This window comes from Pocillopora verrucosa, chromosome 4 (genome assembly GCF_036669915.1).
Source record: "Pocillopora verrucosa isolate sample1 chromosome 4, ASM3666991v2, whole genome shotgun sequence".
Taxonomy (NCBI): Eukaryota; Metazoa; Cnidaria; class Anthozoa; order Scleractinia; family Pocilloporidae; genus Pocillopora; species Pocillopora verrucosa.
This window is the reverse complement of record NC_089315.1, coordinates 2,912,620-2,932,393: the sequence shown is the minus strand read 5'-3', so window position 1 is coordinate 2,932,393 and position 19,774 is coordinate 2,912,620. Positions and strand designations below refer to the sequence as shown.

The 19,774-nt window shown below is 38.3% G+C and overlaps 1 pseudogene; it reads left to right on the top strand.

The window, feature by feature from the left end:
* LOC131794455 (uncharacterized) overlaps positions 1 to 19,774 on the top strand; it is a 33,321-nt pseudogene that overhangs the window by 11,395 nt on the left and 2,152 nt on the right.

Sequence of the window (19,774 nt, the reverse complement as noted above, 5' to 3'; positions counted from 1 at the left end):
CCAAGTAGGAACCATTCATCTGATAAAAATCTCGATCCATCTACGGGCTTCGATTGCTATAGGAAGGGAAAGCTTAATTTATTCAACATAGATAGTTTTCATCATAGCGCATAGAACAAAAATGGAAAAAAAAAATCATTGAAGAAAAATCGTTTCAGTAAAGTGGAGCCGAAGTCGGTATTCTGAAGTGTCTCCATCGGACATAGCTATAAAAGGTATGCTAAAGAAAGTTTGTTATTTTACTTGGATGAAATGTATAATGTTCTTCAACCAAATTGTTTTTATGTTGTTTTGTTTTGTTTTGCTTTTATGATCTGTATGTTGTACTGGTAAGAAACACCCTCCCCCACCCCCTTCCCCCCTTGCGCTGCAACAATTAATACTTTGTTTTTCTGAAGTTTTTTTCGGTTTTTCTTTTCTTTTTTAGCTGAGGTGATCAAGGCCTGTTCTTACCAGTGCCGCAGAACTGACGAAACGAGCTGCATGTGGGATACGTGCAAAGTTAGCACCAGAAAACGCTGCCAGCATTTGCGAAAAAATGAAAAGGAAAAGCGTCCATACTAAACTGATCTTGATTTACCAATTTCATCCTAAGGCGTAGTGAACAACACTTTAATAAAATCATTTGTTTAATTAAATTATTTGTTAAATTAAATCATTTGTTTAATAAAATCATTTGTTTAATAAAATAACGTCTTTTTTCGAATATTAAATCTAAATATTTCCCTTGAGGCCTGCCTCCTTTCACAATGCTGCAACGAGCTTCAAATAAAGCCCCATTTTAAACTGGCTACATTTAGTATAATACATGTACCTATTGACTACCCTTTCATTGAATATTAACTTTGCAGACGCACTTAAACAACATTAACAACTTACATATACCAAAACATAATGGGGGAGGAATCTGAATAAACTTATAATTATTTAGCTTGAAAGAGATATAGAAGACAAGCATTTCTCGCCATGAGAAAACTCGCTTTTCGTTTCATTTCGTTTCGTTTTGTTTCGCAAATTATAGTAAGCCATTGAAACGAACAGTTTTACTTGCCGTTGGTGGCCATGAAGTGTTTTTTTAAAACAACAAAATTTTCCGCTAAAGAAAAACAAACAGCTTAGCTCTCACATACTAATTGTAGTATCCCACCCTCCGCGTGCGTTGCGAGCCTACAATGTATCACATGATATTCCATCCAACCTGGCCGGTGTTTGTTGACAGACTTACATTTGGCGACGAGGAGGGATTACAAGAAGAGAAGCAGGGCCAGCGGGGGAAAAAAATCAGCAAAATTCACAGCTAAGACCTCGAAGCCCTTTGGCAACCGAAAATTTAGAAGAGAGAAGAAGAATAGAAAGCAAGAGAACGCCGAAGAGAATTCGCACAGAGACCACGTGCTCGATATAAAATCATGTCAGATACGCTGGGCGAAGCAGGAGCCGACGGAAACGTGCCGAATCCGGCAGAAATAAGTGTATTCAGCGTGGGGAAATCACTTAAGATAGAACCATTCAAGATCCCAGAAAACCCTTAGGAAATTGGGCGAGCGTGGAAAGAGTGGATGGAGGACCTCGACGAAGAAACATCGCATTTTGAGATTACAGAAACAAGGGACTGCGCGAGTGCCCAGAAGATTTATGGCGGCAAAGAAATAAAAAAATTTGCACACAACTTACCAGATACAGCGCTGGTGGACGGGGATGACGATTACAGAAAGCTGTAGAGGAAACTTATTTCCTGTCGAAAAAAAACAAGCATCGTGCGAGATTAACGTTTAGCAAGACCAACCGAAGGAGAGAGTGTTATCGCATACGCGGCGCGACTACGCGGAAAATCAAAGGATTGCGAGTTTGAGGAGCAAACAGAAGACAGGATACTGGAACATTTTATACAGACTATCAAGGACAACGAACTCGTGAAAAGACACATTCAGAAGAAATGGGGACTAGATCGATTCCTCGAGAAAGAAAGCCAAAGAGAAGACATCGATCAACAAGTCAAAGACATGAAAGAATATTTCGGGATATCGAAGGTAGAGCATCAATCAAAAGACCTTCCGGTGGGATGGAAGAATAAAATCGAGGATACCACTGTGACCTCCCAGAAAACAAGAACACAAATAAGAGAAAGAGGAAAGCAAGAGTTGTGGTTACTATGGAAAAACAGGAACACATCCCCCGGGCTGAAACTGCCCAGCATACGGAAAACAGTGTTGAAAGTGTGGCAAGTGCAATCATTATGCATCATGTTGCAGAGTCGGAGCTCCACATCAAGATGGATTTAAGGGGACTGAGAGAGGGCGAATCAAGAGAACAACAGTGACCGAGGAGATAAGCAGTGACTCAGATAATGGTTACATTTATTTTCAGGAGATAGCACAACAGCTACCTCGAGTGAAGAGGATAAGGTCAGGTCCTAATCAAGACATAAAGGGTCCCGACGTCCCAAAGTCTCAGTTAGAGTCAGTCATAGATCCCATCACGTTGGAACTGAACTATCGTCAACTAAAAAACTAATTTCGTGACTTTAAAGAGCTACATGCACTGAAAAACTATCTCAAAAGTCTCTAGACCTCGCGGCTAACCTCGAGGGGAACTCCCAGCCGAAGTGAAACTGCATACGTTATGATGTTATAGATGCAATGCCGTGCCGTACAAAAGGATTTTTTACCATATTGGCTCCTTAGAAAACACTGTTAGACAGGAAATGACCCGCCATGTTATAAACAGAGAAAAATTCATGGGCGCGCGTAGGTATGGAATTTCTCTTCGAGCGTTCAACTCGATAGCTCACGAGTAAACGCAACGAAAGAGTGATGTCGAGAGAAATTCCGTATCTACAAGCAAAAATGTAATATTTTGTTTATCATATAAACACAATTGCCCTTCAATGACAAGAAAAGTCGACGAATGAAAATAAAAAGCCCGACAACCCCCGTTTGCGCCAAGGCTCAAGATGAGAAAATGCGTTGAATCACTACAAATTTAACAATGGGCGTAATTTTCAATATACAAAATTCTCAGTTATTGACTCAGTCCTTACCAAAAGAAGATGTCTTTCAAGGACACAGCCAAAATCGGCCTGTGGCAAATCTTCCAGTTGTCGATTTTCGTTCTCGGCCGCGAGAAATGCCATTATCAAAGTCGCTGAATTCGTAACTTCCGGTTTTTTTCTTCGTATTTTGGTTTTTCTACCGCTTCAACGAAACTTTAAAAGTCAATGTCTGTAAGCGATACGGATTTTTCAGTGTTTAAGCAGCCATAATCCGAGAAAATTCTGACAAACAACCACGGGTTGAGAATGGTGAGGGCTTCGCCTTTCATTCATCAACCTGACCGAGTGGCGCAAAAGGCGAGTGACGTGTTAGCAGCTGATTGGCTATATCAAAGACACGTGAAAAAACATCGTATTTTTTTTACGTGTATTGTTTGGGCTTTTCTCAGGGCTGGAAATCCTAGTATAACTCTGCAGTCTATATGATTAAACACATTATTTAATAGTTATTTTTAAATAAAAATATTGACTGTTCATTTCCATTTCTATCAGACTGCCAAGGCCACGGTAATGATGTCCATTGGTCTGATACAGGTCATCTTGGTCTTATGTTTCATAAAACCATGCGAGAGTGACGTTTGCAGCCAAAAAATTTGTCAATGTACCAAGTTCGGTAGAAGTCGGGTAAAAGTAAAATGTCAAGTTCACGGAAACGTTCCGACTGGAATCCCAAGCAATACAGTGGAACTGTAAGTAATAAAAAAAACTCATCCTTCGTTCTTCAAGGCCTGTTATCTTCTGCGTCAATACGAAGTTCTAATTTTTCTTTATTTTAAATTTTTAAAATTTACTTCTCTTAATCTCTTTCGCCCATTTCTTTTATTGCAAAGTTGTTTCTCCTTCTCGGCGTTGATTCATCTTCCGTCATCTTCAGGTATTTCGAGTAACAGAAGCGATGCTTTTGATGTATAGTTTAATGCGGATAATATGAGTAGCTCGTACTTACTGCTGTAATTGACTCACTGTCTTTAGAATTCAAATTTGTTGTCATTATCATACTTATTAACAGTAGACTACGAGCAGTTCATCCTTATCGGCGAGGTCCGTACGTGGGGCGAGTCAAACCCTAACCCTAAGCGACCTAACCCTTAGAAAAAAATGGCGCCAGCCTGCCCACGTCGCGCCGTGTTTTGAGCCTCACTCGATCGCAGAGCTCCGCTCGGCATGAAAACGTAATATGACTTCTTTTTTCTTGTTTCACTGTCTTTTCTCTACCCGCGCAACGGACTACGCCGAAAGCAGAGACTGCTCGTAGTCTATGCTACTAATTAAAACTTTTACCCCAGGGATCTTTCAAGTTGTTCCTTGAGCTCGATTACAGAAGACGTCTTTAGGAACCTGACTGTTTTAGAGAAATTGTAAGTAGTAAATGGAAAAAAAAAAACCGGGGAATTCTCAGAAAATGTAAAAAGCATGTGTTTCGTACTGAAAGCAGTCAAAGTGGCAAAGTGTGATTGTGTCTGTCTGTATGTAAGGATAATTTGATGGCAGTCAAAAAAGTTTGAGAACGGTCATGGGATATCCTCGATTCAGCTATCTGATTTCAAGTTATTTATAAATGCTCTTGGACGGTTCAATATTATCTTCACCACCTATGCGCTGATAGAATTCGACTGTCTTATAATTATATAATAATAGCGTTTTCCTAATGATAAATAAAACAGGAAAGCGCGAGTAATTATGTGAAATAGGAACATTTTACTTCGGGGAAATTTTATGCCTAATCTGGAAAACATTAATTCATTTCTTCTTTTCATGAACTCTTTCTCTTTTACCAGGGACTTGTCAAATAATTTACTGCGACAAATTCCTCCAAACACTTTCCGGAATATGAAGGAACTGGAGATAATGTAAGGGAATTCATAAATTCCTAATGATTTAAATCAAACAATAAGTTTCCATCGCGTTTTAAAAATTGTTTTTTAGTGGAAAAGCATTTCCCATCAATATTTTCTGTTTCCATCGTGCTTGGCTGGTGAAAATTATTATCCCTGTAGAGTTTAAAGTGACTCTTTTAAATTAATTGATCAAAATTAGCTGTTTTGATCATTATTCTGTAGAAACATAGTAATGTAAATTGTTTCCAGGGAATCAGTCTGCCTCCAATTCACGACGTCTGCTATTATTTTCTTCCCAGAAATCTTTACAAGAACTCAATTTCAGGAGGTTTTCACCTTCCGGAAGGCGTTTCTTCTTTGTGAGTTTTGGTTGATGAAATGTTTAACAAATCTGTATGTCACAGAATCAGAGCACATTTAGATTTATTGCCAAAATGTCGCTGTAAGCTTATGCATTCCAAACTTTCTGATAAACAAAATGATGATGAATTGGTTATATTCAGTTTTAAGAGATCCGTATTTAGATTTATGGATGCATGTAATAAACGTAGCCAGAAATGAGGCTGAGTGAATAATGGGGGCCCACTGTCTAACACCTACAAGCTGATATCGTAAGAGAGGTTATTACTCATCGTGGTGCTAAGCAATGATAAACTGTTAAATCGTTTGTCTCACAGTGTAGTAACTTGAGATGTACATCGCGACCTTTAGACTGCCTAATTCTAGTCTTCATCAGGCAATGGGGTCCACTGCTCACGCGTTACCAATTGTATTATGGCGATCTAATGTGATTGGTGGATTTCAACTCCTTTTGTTCCGGGAGTCTAATGCGGATGGCTTCCTTGATTCTTCTGGTGTACCAGTGTGAGTCTCGATAAAAAAACTTTACTTCGTTCCAAAGCGAGTGGTGGCATAGGTACGAGCTGAACGTATACCCTTTCGTGTTCTTTCATCCTCTCTTGCATAGGTCTTCCCGTTTCACCGTAGAAGTCATGGGCTCAAATCCCGTACGAGCCTAAATCTTTTTCAGGCCTTATTTTCACTACTACCTCACTCACTTTTATTTAGTGTTCGTAACTGCGAAGATCGCTTCCATATTTGTTCTTCAAATGCAGTTCACATATATGATTTTCATATATTTACAGTGAAGTAAAGATTATTGATCGAGACTCACACTGGTACACCAGAATAATCAAGGAAGCTATCCATATAAGACTTCACCCTGATAACATCAACAGGGATAACGGAATCGAAATTCCTGCAGCGTGGATACCAACAATCAAGAAACACAACGGGAGACCGGCACGGCAGCAGACCGCCGAGGGAACAACTCACTGAAACAATAGGGATCGAAACCCACCAATCATATTAGATCGCCGTAATACAAATGAAAAAGCGTAAGTAGTCGACCTCATCGCCCGATGAGGACTAGCAGTGAGCAGTCGAAAAGTCACGATCTACATCTTAAGTGACTACATCGTGAGACAAACGATTCAACATTATAATCATTACTTATAAGTTGATGTTAAATGTTCCATCTATGTAGGAAAATCAGTGACAACTTACTATCAATTGCTGATGCGAAGGTCATTCTTAATGGATTGACGCGGCTTAAGAAACTGTAAGTGTCATCTTTTAAGACAATTTAAAAGTCACACAAACATAACTGAATGCTTTGAGAATATAATCGTTGTAGATATTATGTTATTATTCCCCCTCCAATAGATCAAAGTCTTTTGTAACGCCTTACAACATCGCTCATCATAGCTTATTAAAAAAATAAGTATATATTCTAAACACCATATCGGCCTAGATGCATTCCTCAGATAGTTGCTACTCATTTCAAATGGTTTACTTCAACAGAGACCTTGATAGAAATCCACTTGGACCTTCCTTGCCATCAGACATCTTCGCAGGGTTTGAAAATATGATATATCTGTGAGTTCAGTGGCTCCATAAATCACCAACTAGTAAGAAGTATGATACTGAGCGTTAGTTTCATGACGTAGTCATCGTTAAAGTGGATTCTGACGTTTCATCCGAACACATTCAGTTTTACTCAGTCGAGTGCTCGTGGAACGTCAGAAGTCTGCGAAATGCCAATCAAAGCTGTCCAAAAAGAGTATTCGTAGAAATGTTGCATTCATATCCAAAATTACCAGATCGTGAGGCAAACGATACTAAATCATTAATCCTTTTTTCATAACACGATTAATTACCACATAACCACCCACTGCTGCCATGTACTATATATATGAGAATAATCCTTTTTATTGAATAATCTATGCATTGTCTGATTATGAACTACAGCCATCACTAAGATAACTAGCTTGGTTGATGAGTAAACAATTTAGGCACATTTAATTTTTGCCTGACAGAAACTCGTATTGAAAAAGTATAAGTTCATTTTACCATCATCCAGTATGACCCTTTTAATCTTTGAATGTCAGCCTTACTTAATCTTCTCTACAACATTGACTTTTTCATGCAACTTTTGTAGTTCCATGGTTGGTTGCAACCTGCAAAAAATAGACGATGGAACCTTTCGAGCAATGCGATACCTACAATTACTGTAAGTATATATATATATATATATATATATATTTTAAGAGGAAAAAAGGACGCAACTACATTTTCCAGACAAGCCTGTTTCGTGAATCGCTTCACGAATCAGGCTTGTCGGGAAAATGTAGTTGTGTCCTTTTTTCCTCCTAAAATATTTATTCCGCTCCGCTTCAACGTATTGAGCACTGTTCCACGTGACAATCGACTTGCAGACTCCCTATATATATATACATATCTGAAGACGGCATGTCTTGGAGAGGTTGTGTCTGAATAGCTAATAAATTTTCATTTCTGCGACTAAAAAGTAAATACAGAACTTAACCAACCGCTCATACAGTTTCAACAAGGTGGAGAGTTCTGGTATGCTTTTATTTGGTTAGGGTAACTCCTACAGTTACAAAAACTGATATTCTTAGAGGCCCTAGAGGTACTAGGTTTTGTGGTGCAAACACTTCTTGATCACTTGTCACATCTTTGACCCCGGACCATGACAGACAGCTTCATTTGCGGTAAAATCAACCTGGAATAAGCGGCATTGCATTACTGTTTTAAAATTTTCCGTTTGCAGTGATCTGTCCTCCAATGAGCTGACTTATATACATAGGGGTACAGTGGAAGGACTCACAGATAAGCTCAATAACTTGTAAGTACGTTGGCTGTACATTACCGCTCTTTGCCCACTACCGGGTAATGCGAGTTTTAAAGGAATATCTTAACAGACCTCACTTATTTTGTGGACGATGAAATCCTTCAGTGTACTTAGGGTCAAATTACAGGCAACGCCTCTTATAGTTCGCGTACTTTTTTTTTTCAGTGAAATATTGAACCCGCCGTGACCATGAGATTTATCAAATATGTAAAAGAAAATAAACGCAACCCCCTCCCTTCGATAGGTATTGCAGTTGTTGCAGTCGGACTGAATAAGTTCAACTCTCTTTATTCTGGTTAATAGGTACCTTCAAAGAAACGAGCTAGAAACAATAGGTGATGGCACTTTGAATCGATTTAAAAACCTCCAAAAATGGTAGGTATTTTTAAACATACTTGCATAAAACACGTGGAATCTCAAAGAATTCGGTAAGGAGCACATTTAAGATGGTGCGGATAACTACCTTTCTAATGCAAGGTTAAGGAAATATTTGCATTGCAGGAGGATATGAAAATTTGTATTATTATTCTACCATATTAGATCAATTCCGTTCTTAGACATGGTTTTTCCCGGCAAGGAACTTCAAACCCCACCATTTTTTTTTTGTTTAAGGTCATAAAGAACACTTAAATGGTTTCTTTTGTATTGTTTGCTTCTTTCACGCATGTGATCATATGCGATCGGTACAATTCCCGGTTAAGACCGTACGCAAGTCGCAAAATCGCATATTATTTCTTAAAACATCGAATGAGGTGTATTTATAGCCTAAAAAAACTATCACTTATCGCAATAAGCTAATTTTATTTCAGATCACACTTACGCGATTGAGATTGCTAATATCCATAATTTATTTAAATCAATTAGAAGATGTTTGATGTTAAAATCAGTGACGAGGCTTTTTCAAATGATCTTTGAAAAAATATTATGCAGAAATCATCTTAAGATTAAAATTCTTGATGAGCGAAAAGAATGCGAAAGCGATTGAGAAAAATGCCTATGCCAAACAAAAATTGGAAAGAAAATGCAGGAAAAAAACAGTTGGTTACGCGAAATTGTTTTGAAGGTGTCGCGCGACAAAGCCAAAGGGACAAGCCAAACAGTGGGTTTCTTGTTCTATTGTTGCTATTGAAAAGGGGATCGCAACTGGAAAAGAAAACGTTGATGTATTAATCAGAGCTCAATACAATTGTTTATAATACGTGTTTTTTCCGTTTGCGTGGATCTTGTAGCTGGTTGGCCAATAACAAGCTAACATCTGTACCAGATTTAACAGGTCCTAGGACTATTAATTCCTTGTGAGTAATAATGTTGATAATATCTTTCACGGGTAAACTATAAAATAATTTTAAATGTACAAAGAGAGGTGTTAAAAAAACTTAAACAATTTTCTATCATTCCCGTAATAAAGTAGTCATAATCTAGTCATAATCAAGTTTGTAAGACAGACGAACGTTGTTATCGTTTGAAGGAGGGAGTGGTCACTATACGGGTGACTTAAAGAATATTATTGAACTTAACTTTATTTCAGTATCAACAATGTCGAATTTAATTACTCTTTTTTTTCTTCTCAGACGCCTACAAGAGAATCAGATCACAGATTTATCAAGAATCGCCACATCTGGAATTGAACACGTGTATGACCTGTAAGTGTTTGATTCCTGTTGAAATGAAGGTTTCGATTTGGTGTATTTACCAAGAAACCGGCTTCCTATTCTCTGGATTACTTAGGCTAAAGTGTACCACAGCTCAACTAACATTTGAAAATGTTGTTTTAATCTTCTAGATTACTGTCTAGCAATAAGATCGATCACCTTCCACCAAACATATTTCAGAGAACTCTCGTAGTAGGGAGCCTGTGAGTAACCAAACTACAAAAATAAAGGATAATTTAGTGTTATCAACTAAGTTGAAAACGTAAATTAGCCTCCGTAAGGGGTAAAAAAGCTGACGTTTCTAGCCTTAGCCCTTCGTCAGAGCGATTGGAGGAATTGTGGGTTGTGTGTGGGTTTATATGCAGAAAGTGGAAGCTACGCCATTGGTGGGAATATATTGACGAGAAAACAGAAATAAATTAGTTGAATGTTGAATGAAAAGCTCTCATTGATTCCGTGGGGATTAAGGATGCCAATTTGGAAGATTAATTTTTGTTCTAGTGTTTTGCGGATTTCCGAACCGCCTAGATGTAAGGAAAGGCCGCAGACTGCCACATGCTGTTTAGGGAGATTAGAATGTCGAGCGACTGGTTTGTATGCGTCCTTGTCATTTCTTTCTACGTCCCGAAGGTGTTCTCGGAATCGGTAACCTAGTCGTCTTCCTGTTTCGCTGATGTACAACTTATTACAATAAGTGCAAGTTATGCAGGAAATAACATTAGCGGAGGTACACGTAAGAACTCCATACCTTTTTCGCAGTTTCTCAGACAGTCGTTGAAGTAGTGACGACTCTGATTTTTCCGAAAAATCAGAGGCAATGTGCCAGTTATTCGATAAACGTGGCTATCCCGTTTCTGTCATTCAAGCGGGCCACCACCGTGCCTAACAAACTGATCGACAGTCAGCACTACAAACGGCTGACAAGGAAAACACTGACCGCATTCCATTTACTCTTACATTTCACCCTCACAACCACGCAGTTAAATCAATCGTTCTTAAAAATTTAAATTACTCCAAAACGATTCAGAGACTGACACTATCTTTTCGCAACCCCCTCTTATTTCATTCAAACGTGAAAAAAACACAGGCAACTTTTTAGTCAAGAGTTCATTTCAAACCAATGACCAATCTGGAACTTTCAAATGCGCTCGCTCGCAATGCAAAACTTGTTCTTTCATTCATAACGAAGAGGAAATCTCGGAACCCAAGAGATCCATTGATCCACCGATCCCCTTACGTGTACCTCCACTTTAATCTCCCTAATCTGCGGCCTTTCCTTACATCTAGGCAGTTAGGAAAGCCACAAAACATTAGAACAAAAATTTATCTTCCAAATCGGCATCCTTAATCCCCACGGAATCAACGAGCGCTTTTCACACAACTAACATATTCCCGTCATCTTGTCACCATATTCCCACCAATGGCGTAGCTCCACTTTCTGCATATAACCCACACACAACCAACAATTCCTCCAATCGCTCTTTCGAAGGGCTAAGGCTAGAAACGTCAGCTTTTTCACCCCTTACGGTGGCTAATTTACGTTGTCAACTTAGCTGTTCACACTAAAGTACCTGTTATACTCTCCCACCGACGCAGCATCACAATTTCTTTAGAAACTTACCCCCTTTATACAAAAATAAAGGAGCTTTTATTCTGTGGCTGTCTTTTGATGGTATTACATACAAAAGAAGTCACTCTTGATGTGTATCAATATTATGATTTCATCTATTACAACAGATGGACATGAAAATACATTTGTCCCTTCAATTTTTGCCTAGATCTACTTTATTTTATAATACTTGGAAATTGGGGGGAAATTTCCTGCAGCATTTTCAGATAACTTCAAGGTATGGCATTTAAGTCCGTTCCTTTAATGAAGGATGAATCTACATGTAACACCTTTTTTGATTCGACCGTTTATGTCTCCCTTTAGGTTTTTTCAAGAGATATTAAACTGTTTATAATCTATTGATTTTTATTGTCGATAACCTTATTTCTCTAATCTTTCCATAGTGATTTGTCCTTCAACAAATTGCAGTCATTACCAGATGAAATATTTAATAGGCTCGATCAGTTAAACATTCTGTAAGTAGATCAAGAAAACCTTTTCCCAAATGAACTTTACATTTAATAATACATGATTGGGTCGAGATCGACTCTTTATTTTAAGGGTAGACCTCTAGTGATATCATATCCTTTTGGCTAAGCAACCGATTATTTCCAAAGTTTAATTTTCAAGGGATGAAAATTACCTAAAAGAGGAAAAGTTCGAAATAGGACATCATACAGAGTTTTCCTAGAGGTTCATTTCCATCAGTTCAAACTATGACCCGATCCTGCCTAACGTTGAATATTGAAAATGATTAATTACTCCGATGATGACGTCATTTTCAGAATTTCGGTGTTTCAGTGTTTTTGACCGATAGCAATTTAAGATATGTAATTTCAACGAGAATTTTTTTGTCTCATAGAGGCACAGGATTGGATTATTTTTGTCCAAAAAGGTGTTAGAGATCAATCTAGCAGCTAATGTTTACAAAAGATGATTTAAGTCAATCAATCAGCCAAAAACTTGAACTGTCCCACCGTTCTCCTTTCACATCAGATCGTAAACAATCGAAGCGATTCACAGGTAGCGTTTGTGTCTAATTTCCCCATTTTGCGCTACAGCACAAGAAAAAACCTCAAATGGCTCTTTGCTTTAAAAAGATTATGCATGCTAGTTAGGGAGAAGTATAGGCATGCTACGCATGCAAGAGTTGTTCTTTTGGATTAGTGGGTTGAACTGGGATACCAGGTAACTGACGTTTGAATTTTTGTAAACGCTATGGCTAAATGCCCTACAACCGGGCACGGAAGGTTCTTTCAAACTTTAACGAATATATGATGTTGGTTTAGAAATATTAAGCGATTCCAAAAAATTGATTTGGTTTTCAGTGGTCAGACTCTCCGAGCTTGAACGTACTTAAATATCGCTCGGTTGTCAATACTTTCAAATTTCACGCCTTTGATCAGACTGCCGGGCATGGTCTCAAATGCACCGAAAAGTTCCTGGAAACTTCCTAAGAATATTAGAGTTTTTTTTAGGAAATATCAAGCTATTCCAAAAATCAATTTGTTTTTCTAGTGGGCACATCTTCGCATACCTCATCAATCTTTCACGATACATTTTCTGAGTTGAGCGACTCACAGACATTTTGATTTTTCCCCCCTATTTTTTAGGGTGCTAACCTTCAACAACATCACTCACATTAACAAACGCACGTTCAGTGGACTTGCCAGTTTGACCACACTGTAAGTGTCCTATATATACCTTTCTAAAGAGGTGTATGTAAGGGGTCTAAATTACGTTTTTCAATAGATTAGAGAAGGATAGATAGAGTAGGTGTATGGTGGTGTATACATAGTAGGTGACTGTGCCCAGAGAAGAGGCCTTTAGGCCCCTTCCCCCAAGGGGAGTCAGGAGGCATTGTCCCGTAGAGAAACAAAAAATTGAAATTTAGAGCTCAAAAATGTAATTTTCACCATTGCGGGCATCAATTGTTATGATTTTCATCGACACCTTTGTAATTTGCGAGCTATTTCTGACCAATCAGAATGCTTCGTTGAAGCATTCATGGATAAATGGAGCAAATTCGAAAATCAATGCATTGCGGGGAGGCTTTCATTTCAAGACCCCACCCAGCCCACGCGAAACCCAAACACAAGAGCCTTCCTGCAAGCTAAACAGACGGTGGTAAGCGGTCCAAGGGGTAGCGGTAGATCATCAGTTACTTACTTTTACTGAAACCTTGTCAGTACGTCCACTGCAGTGTAGCAAACAAAAGAGTTGCTGTGCCGCATTCTAAAAGGGCTTTTCGTCTCAACCCCCGATCAGTTCTCCACTTAAAAACTTGAATTCAAACACTGTTTCATATATCACCAGGCATATCAAAATGTTTCATATATCTTCTTCATCAAAATTTTGGAGACAAAATGTTAACAGAGCATCGTAAATACCGTAGGTTATATTAATTTCATAGAAATGTATCAAACAAGATCCACATTTCCAGTGTCCATCTGCCGATTATAGATGCTCTCTATTAGACTCAATATAGTCGTGGATTATAAATGAATTATTTGGCTAATCAGTTTGATTTTTCATTTGTTAATTTAATTCATGTACCTATGTAACTATAATAGATGGCACATTTATAACGTCATTTCCCTTAAAATTTTTTTTTGATAAGTCAGAACTTTGTTATTCTTCCTGTTTTCCAGACTGCTTATCAGAAACAACCTTACATTTATTGCCAAAGACGTTTTTTATGAAACTCCCCGCCTGAAATCATTGTAAGTATTAACTTTGGTTCTGAGATTTGCCTCATATTATGTAATGCTTTATCATGTGTGCAGTCCAGTGACGATAAAGTGTTATCCGCTATCCTCTCTTGGCGTTTTAGATAAGCCTTAATAAATAAACTACCATATCTATTCTGTTAACACAATGATAATAAAAAAAGTAATAAAATAAAAATACGTATATGTGTCGTATTTCGCAATTACACAGCAGTGTTTCCACGTCCTGTCTCATTTCAAGTGAGTCAAAACGGCATAAAAATTCTATCACATTTTTTATAATCATACGCTTATTCCGAATTCCAATTTGCAATGCATATACGACATTTTTATTTTTGTTGCGCAGGTGGAGAATTGTTTCACCGAAATAAATTTTCCCGCAGGTTTCTTCACAGTAATGCAATTACATACATTGAAAAGAAGACTTTTGACAGGCTCGACCTGAAGCAGTTGTGAGTAAAATTGAAGAATAGAGTGATATCATTTGAAGCTAAAACTTGAAATGTGTTACATTAACAAACTGATATATTTTGTTGCTGTTTTTCTTTGCTGTTTTTTAGGTGTCAGTAAACTTGAAGTGCATAATTTAGAATCGCACCCACAATTTGTCTTGATATTAGGAGCTTAAGCGTAACATATCTTCTTTAAAGGGAATATACACGCTTCATTTTCAGAACCATCTTTGATAATCCTTTAAACTCATTACCAGATGGAATGTTCGACGAAATGGCAAATCATACCAAAGTGTAAGTCAAGCCGTTTCGCTTAAAAGCTCGTAGAAATTTTTTTTAATTTACTAAAGAAAATGAAGTTAGTAGCAGACCTATAGATTCTAGATACTCCTATATATTTTTTATATTCTCGAGCTTATCTGGAATTTTGAAATGCTGAACTTCATGGGTTAACGTAATCATCTCGGAAAGTAATCGTTTTTTTTCCCTTTTCTTATTTTTCTTAATTCGGCTTCACGTTCTTGGCTATATTGGTATGAATAAAGTTTCTCGAAGCGGTTTTTTTTCCACGTTTAGTAGCTCTAACTATCAAGTAAAAGGGGGAGGGAGGGTAGGTAAAAGGATATGGACTGTTTTGCAATCCACGTTTCAGGTCGCTTAAAGACCCCTAAAGCTAAGGAAACCCGAGTATGCTCTTGTGACGTATATCACCTAGCAAATTACAACTGCCACAATTCTTTGAACTAACATCACGTTGGTTTTTACACCCGAAACTTTTAAATTCAATTAATTGATGATGAAATTATATTTAGGGCATTGACGTGTAAAAATCTTCGTATGCTGCCTCTAGGAAAATACAGGTGTCAAATGTAAGTAGGCCTTGATTTTCATTTTCTTCTCATGCTATAGAATGGTGGATATCTGCACTAACGTTCCAGCGGCTCGTTTGACTTTAAGGATTTCAATAAGTTTATTCTTAAAATTCAGCCTTTGCACTAAAAAGCCTGGTCGGATTTAGTCATGATATACTGCAATTCCAGAGAATAGCTCTTGTGTTGAATGACGTCATTAAGTGAAATTCTCCCTCCCCCCCCGGCCATTTGCATGAATCGTAGTCGCTTTCCAATTATGGTTAAAATTCATCAGTGTACATCTGGAAAGCCAGTTGGGTCCCACGCCTCACTGGATTTCAGCCGTCTTAAAACCAACGCTTTTGTTGTAGTTTTTGCCTGGCTTCACTCGTCACAGGTAGGGGGAGGTCAGTTGTGACCACAATTTTCAATTAACATTGAAACAGTTATTGATCTCGGTCGTTTCAACTTGTCGGGATTTATCAATGCCATCGGCCTTGGCTATTAATCTCTTCACGAGAAAATCACGATATCATTATTTTTAAACCTAGTTTTTAATTCATTGCCATTGTCCAATCCTCAGTGAGTGTACCCCCCCGACATCTCTGCACGTCATTCTGGACAGTTACCAAAGTGGCTTTCGTTTATGCTTTACACGCTCAGGTTTTGTGTGCCATGACTGTGGATCCCACAAAAAACACAGTCTTAAACGCCCATGCGCAAATTGCAGCCTATGTCCAGTTGGTACCTACATGTCTACCGATGAAAATTACTGTCTACAGTGTCCTGCTGGTAATAAGAAGAAACAATTATTGCATCGTTGATATAGTAAAAAAACAAGTAACAAGGAATCACTTAAAGCGTTGTACGTTAGAACGTGTTTATACACTAACAGAGCAGGAAAACCCTTCGTCAATACGACATTTTCAGTACTTGTTCACCCAAATGGAGTTCAGTCGAACCCTCTTTTCAAAATAATAACAATAAAAAAAATAGACCAGAAGGGTTTTAAAAAAAAATTATAAACAGCTATCCATTTCTAATCACATTAAGTAAGAAAGCGACACTGGTCTGAGAAAAATGATTGCCTGTTATATTATTCGTTTCAATTACTTACGTATTGGTTTACTGTTGATTCTCTATTTGTCTGGCTAGATTGCTACCGGTGGTGGCTTTAGATGTTTAAGATATGTGTTGGATGAGCAAAACCTGGCTCTTACGTACATCGTTATTCCCTTACTGAGCCAAAGTACAAAAAAAGATAATTGATTGGACGAATTTAAGTGTGATTATTGTTGGTATGTAAATTTAGTTCACCGAGAAAAAAAACTGACCCAATTTATAACGAGAGACGACTGATCAGATGCCATCTAAATTCTTGGTCATCCTTGTTTCCTTTGCTTTCAGGCACACGATTAAATTTTGATGGAATCATCATTCTTTTCCTTCTATGTATTTTATTAACTTTTGGAGATGGCCTAGGTAATTGAACGATGTTGGCATACTGTGATGTGGGTTTTCAAGGGTATACTTCTGTTATCAGAAATGAGTTGGAAACAAACAATAACATTTATAAAAGTTGTTTCTATGCTGTAATTGGATGTAACAGTTGACTCTCTTACCATGGACCCAAACAATCCACCCGTAGAACTGTATCCATGTTCTATAATATCTTCACAGGAGGTTTTTATCAGGATGAAATGGGACAAGGTTATTGTAAAAGATGCAGCATTGGAACATTTGTTTCTGAGCAGCAAAGTCCTGGAACCAAAGCTGCCGACTGCGTGGCTTGTCCATACGGTAAGTGTAGTGTTCGCTTCTGGCAAACTGCACCTTTTTTCGATTAAGATACGCTTTGGGTGACACTTAGTTTTAATAAAAGGACTGTCACAGCAATTTCTCGCTTACTTGCTGCTGTTGCTGTTTTTATTTATTTTAAGCGAAATGCAAAGATATCGTATTTTAAAGTATATCCATTTACTTCGCCGGTGAAATCTTATTTCTTGATTGTCTCGGAGAAGAGAGGAAATGAGTTCCTCGAAAAGCCTTTTCATGAATGCTTCATTATCACTGCTAAGAAAGGAAACATTCCTTCCTAGGTACGATCTCCAACCAGACTGCTGAATATCGTGCATGCAGATGCCTACACAACTTCTATCGGTTGGATCGTTTTGGCCCGTGTACAGCATGTCCGCCAAACGGTTTTGTTTGTGAGAAAGATACAGCAATACTTGCTACTAATTACTTCTGGAAATGGACAGATCATTCTGAAAAAGAACATTTCAAGGGTTTTGTTAACAACATTCATTCTTTTGGACCACACTACAACCATTCATATTCCACGTTCGATGGTTCACTCCCGAAGCCACTGAACTGTCCCCATGCAAAGTCCTGCAAGGGTGGAATTGATTCAGAATGCCATCAAGGATATCAAGGGACTTTGTGTGCAACCTGCTCTGAAAGCTTCTATTTTCGCTTCAACTCTTGTTTGAAATGTCCCCGGTTAGCTACAACAATAACGTCATCCATCTTGGTAATTGTTCTTTTTGTTGCTGTGTTTATAATGGTTTTTTGGGGTGACTCCAAACGTGCAGACAATGACCGGACAGTTGCAGATGTCATCATGTCGTGCTTTAAGATTGTGATTGGTTTTTACCAAGTCATTGCCGGTATTTTCTCGGCATTGGCGAAAGTCCAATGGCCAGTCGTTTTGATCTCAACGGAGAAGGTTCTTAAAGTACTTGAAGGGAACATCTTGCAGTTTGCCCCTCTAAGTTGCATTCATACTTCCCTACGGCTTGATGAATTTGGAAAGTTCACGATGATTGTTGTCATGAATGTCTCACTCGTTGGCTTGATTTTCTTGTATCTATTTCTTAAAAAACGCTACATCATGAAAAAGGAGGACCTTGGTGTAGACCAGAAAGTAATGGAAGTTAAGAGTTTGAAGAAATCTTGCTATCGGAACATTTTCCTATTGCTGTTGACGACCTACCCCACGACAAGCAAATCGATAGTTCAGATTATTCCTCTTCCCGGTGCGTGTGTAGAAACGTGTTTCGCAGACGACAAGAGCGACTGTATCTTCCTGCTGAGAGCTGACTACTCTATCCAGTGTTTCACTCCTCGCCACAGCTTGTATTGGCTCATGGCCTCTATTCTGGCATTATATCCAGTAGGATTTCCACTTTTGGCTTTGTTTCTCACTTACAAATATCGTGAGTCCCAGAAAAACGAAGAAGTCTCGTTCGGACTCAGTGTGTTCTTTGAAAACTACAAGAGAGAATTTTGGTTTTGGGAGGTCACAGAGATGTACCGGAAGCTGATATTAATCTCGTTGATTTTCCTATTTGGATCCAAAAGCCATTTCCAAATCGGCCTTACTGTTCTGACAGTCAGTGTCTTTGGAGTGCTCTACACCTTATTCCGACCAATCAAGAACAAGTTTGAAGATTACTTACAAACATTTGTCCTGTGGATCATTTTCTTTGACGTTTGTCTTGGTGCATTTTACATAGACTGGGATGAGAGTCAAGGAGAGGGCAAGAACGACTCCATCTTTGTAAATATCCTGTTCCTGGTCCTTAACGCCTCTGTATTGTTGCTTGCCATTAGTAAGTCAAAATACTGCTCTGTTTTATTCAATATGCGTTTTAGTCATTTGCCAAATATATCAAGGAAAGGTACCGTGGATTGTGATGGTTTTCTCAATTCCAGAGTTTTTTCGTTTTCCGCGCAATGAAAGTATTATGATGAAATCCTTAAGTAGCCTTATTCAGGTTATTTAGGATGTTTGACTCTCAACAACACTGTCTCACAGAATTTTAATCTTAAAACAGATCGCGATGTTTGGAAAATTCTTTCCGCAGCTTAACTCTTCCTTTAAGTGGAACTTTGAGACCTTGTTATTCTGACAGCTTTTAAGGATGTGATTTACAAAATTGTAGGTATGGAAGCTGCGAAGGAAGGAGAATTTGACCTATTTTCTTTATTCATCTTCTGTGGTGTTCCAACATTAGAAATTATTCGTAGAAAACAGAAAACTCTGAGGTACAGATGGAGTATAATTAACAATTGGTTCATACTTCAGCGTGTGTTCATCGAGATATGAAGCACGCGGGAAGTTTGGAGAGCACGAAAGATGCGTAAGAGTTGCTCTCGGCTACGCCTCGAGCAACTCTAGCTTCTTGAGTGCTCTTCAAACTTCCCAAGTGCTTCATATCTCGATGAACGCTTAGCTGACGTATGAACTAATTGTTTTATAACATTTTCAACCTGATGCAAAATCTTTTTCTCGACGGAATTGTTTGCTGACGTTATGAGCGTGCACAATAGGAATATGAAGCACGCTCGCGCAACTGAATTTGATTACACAAA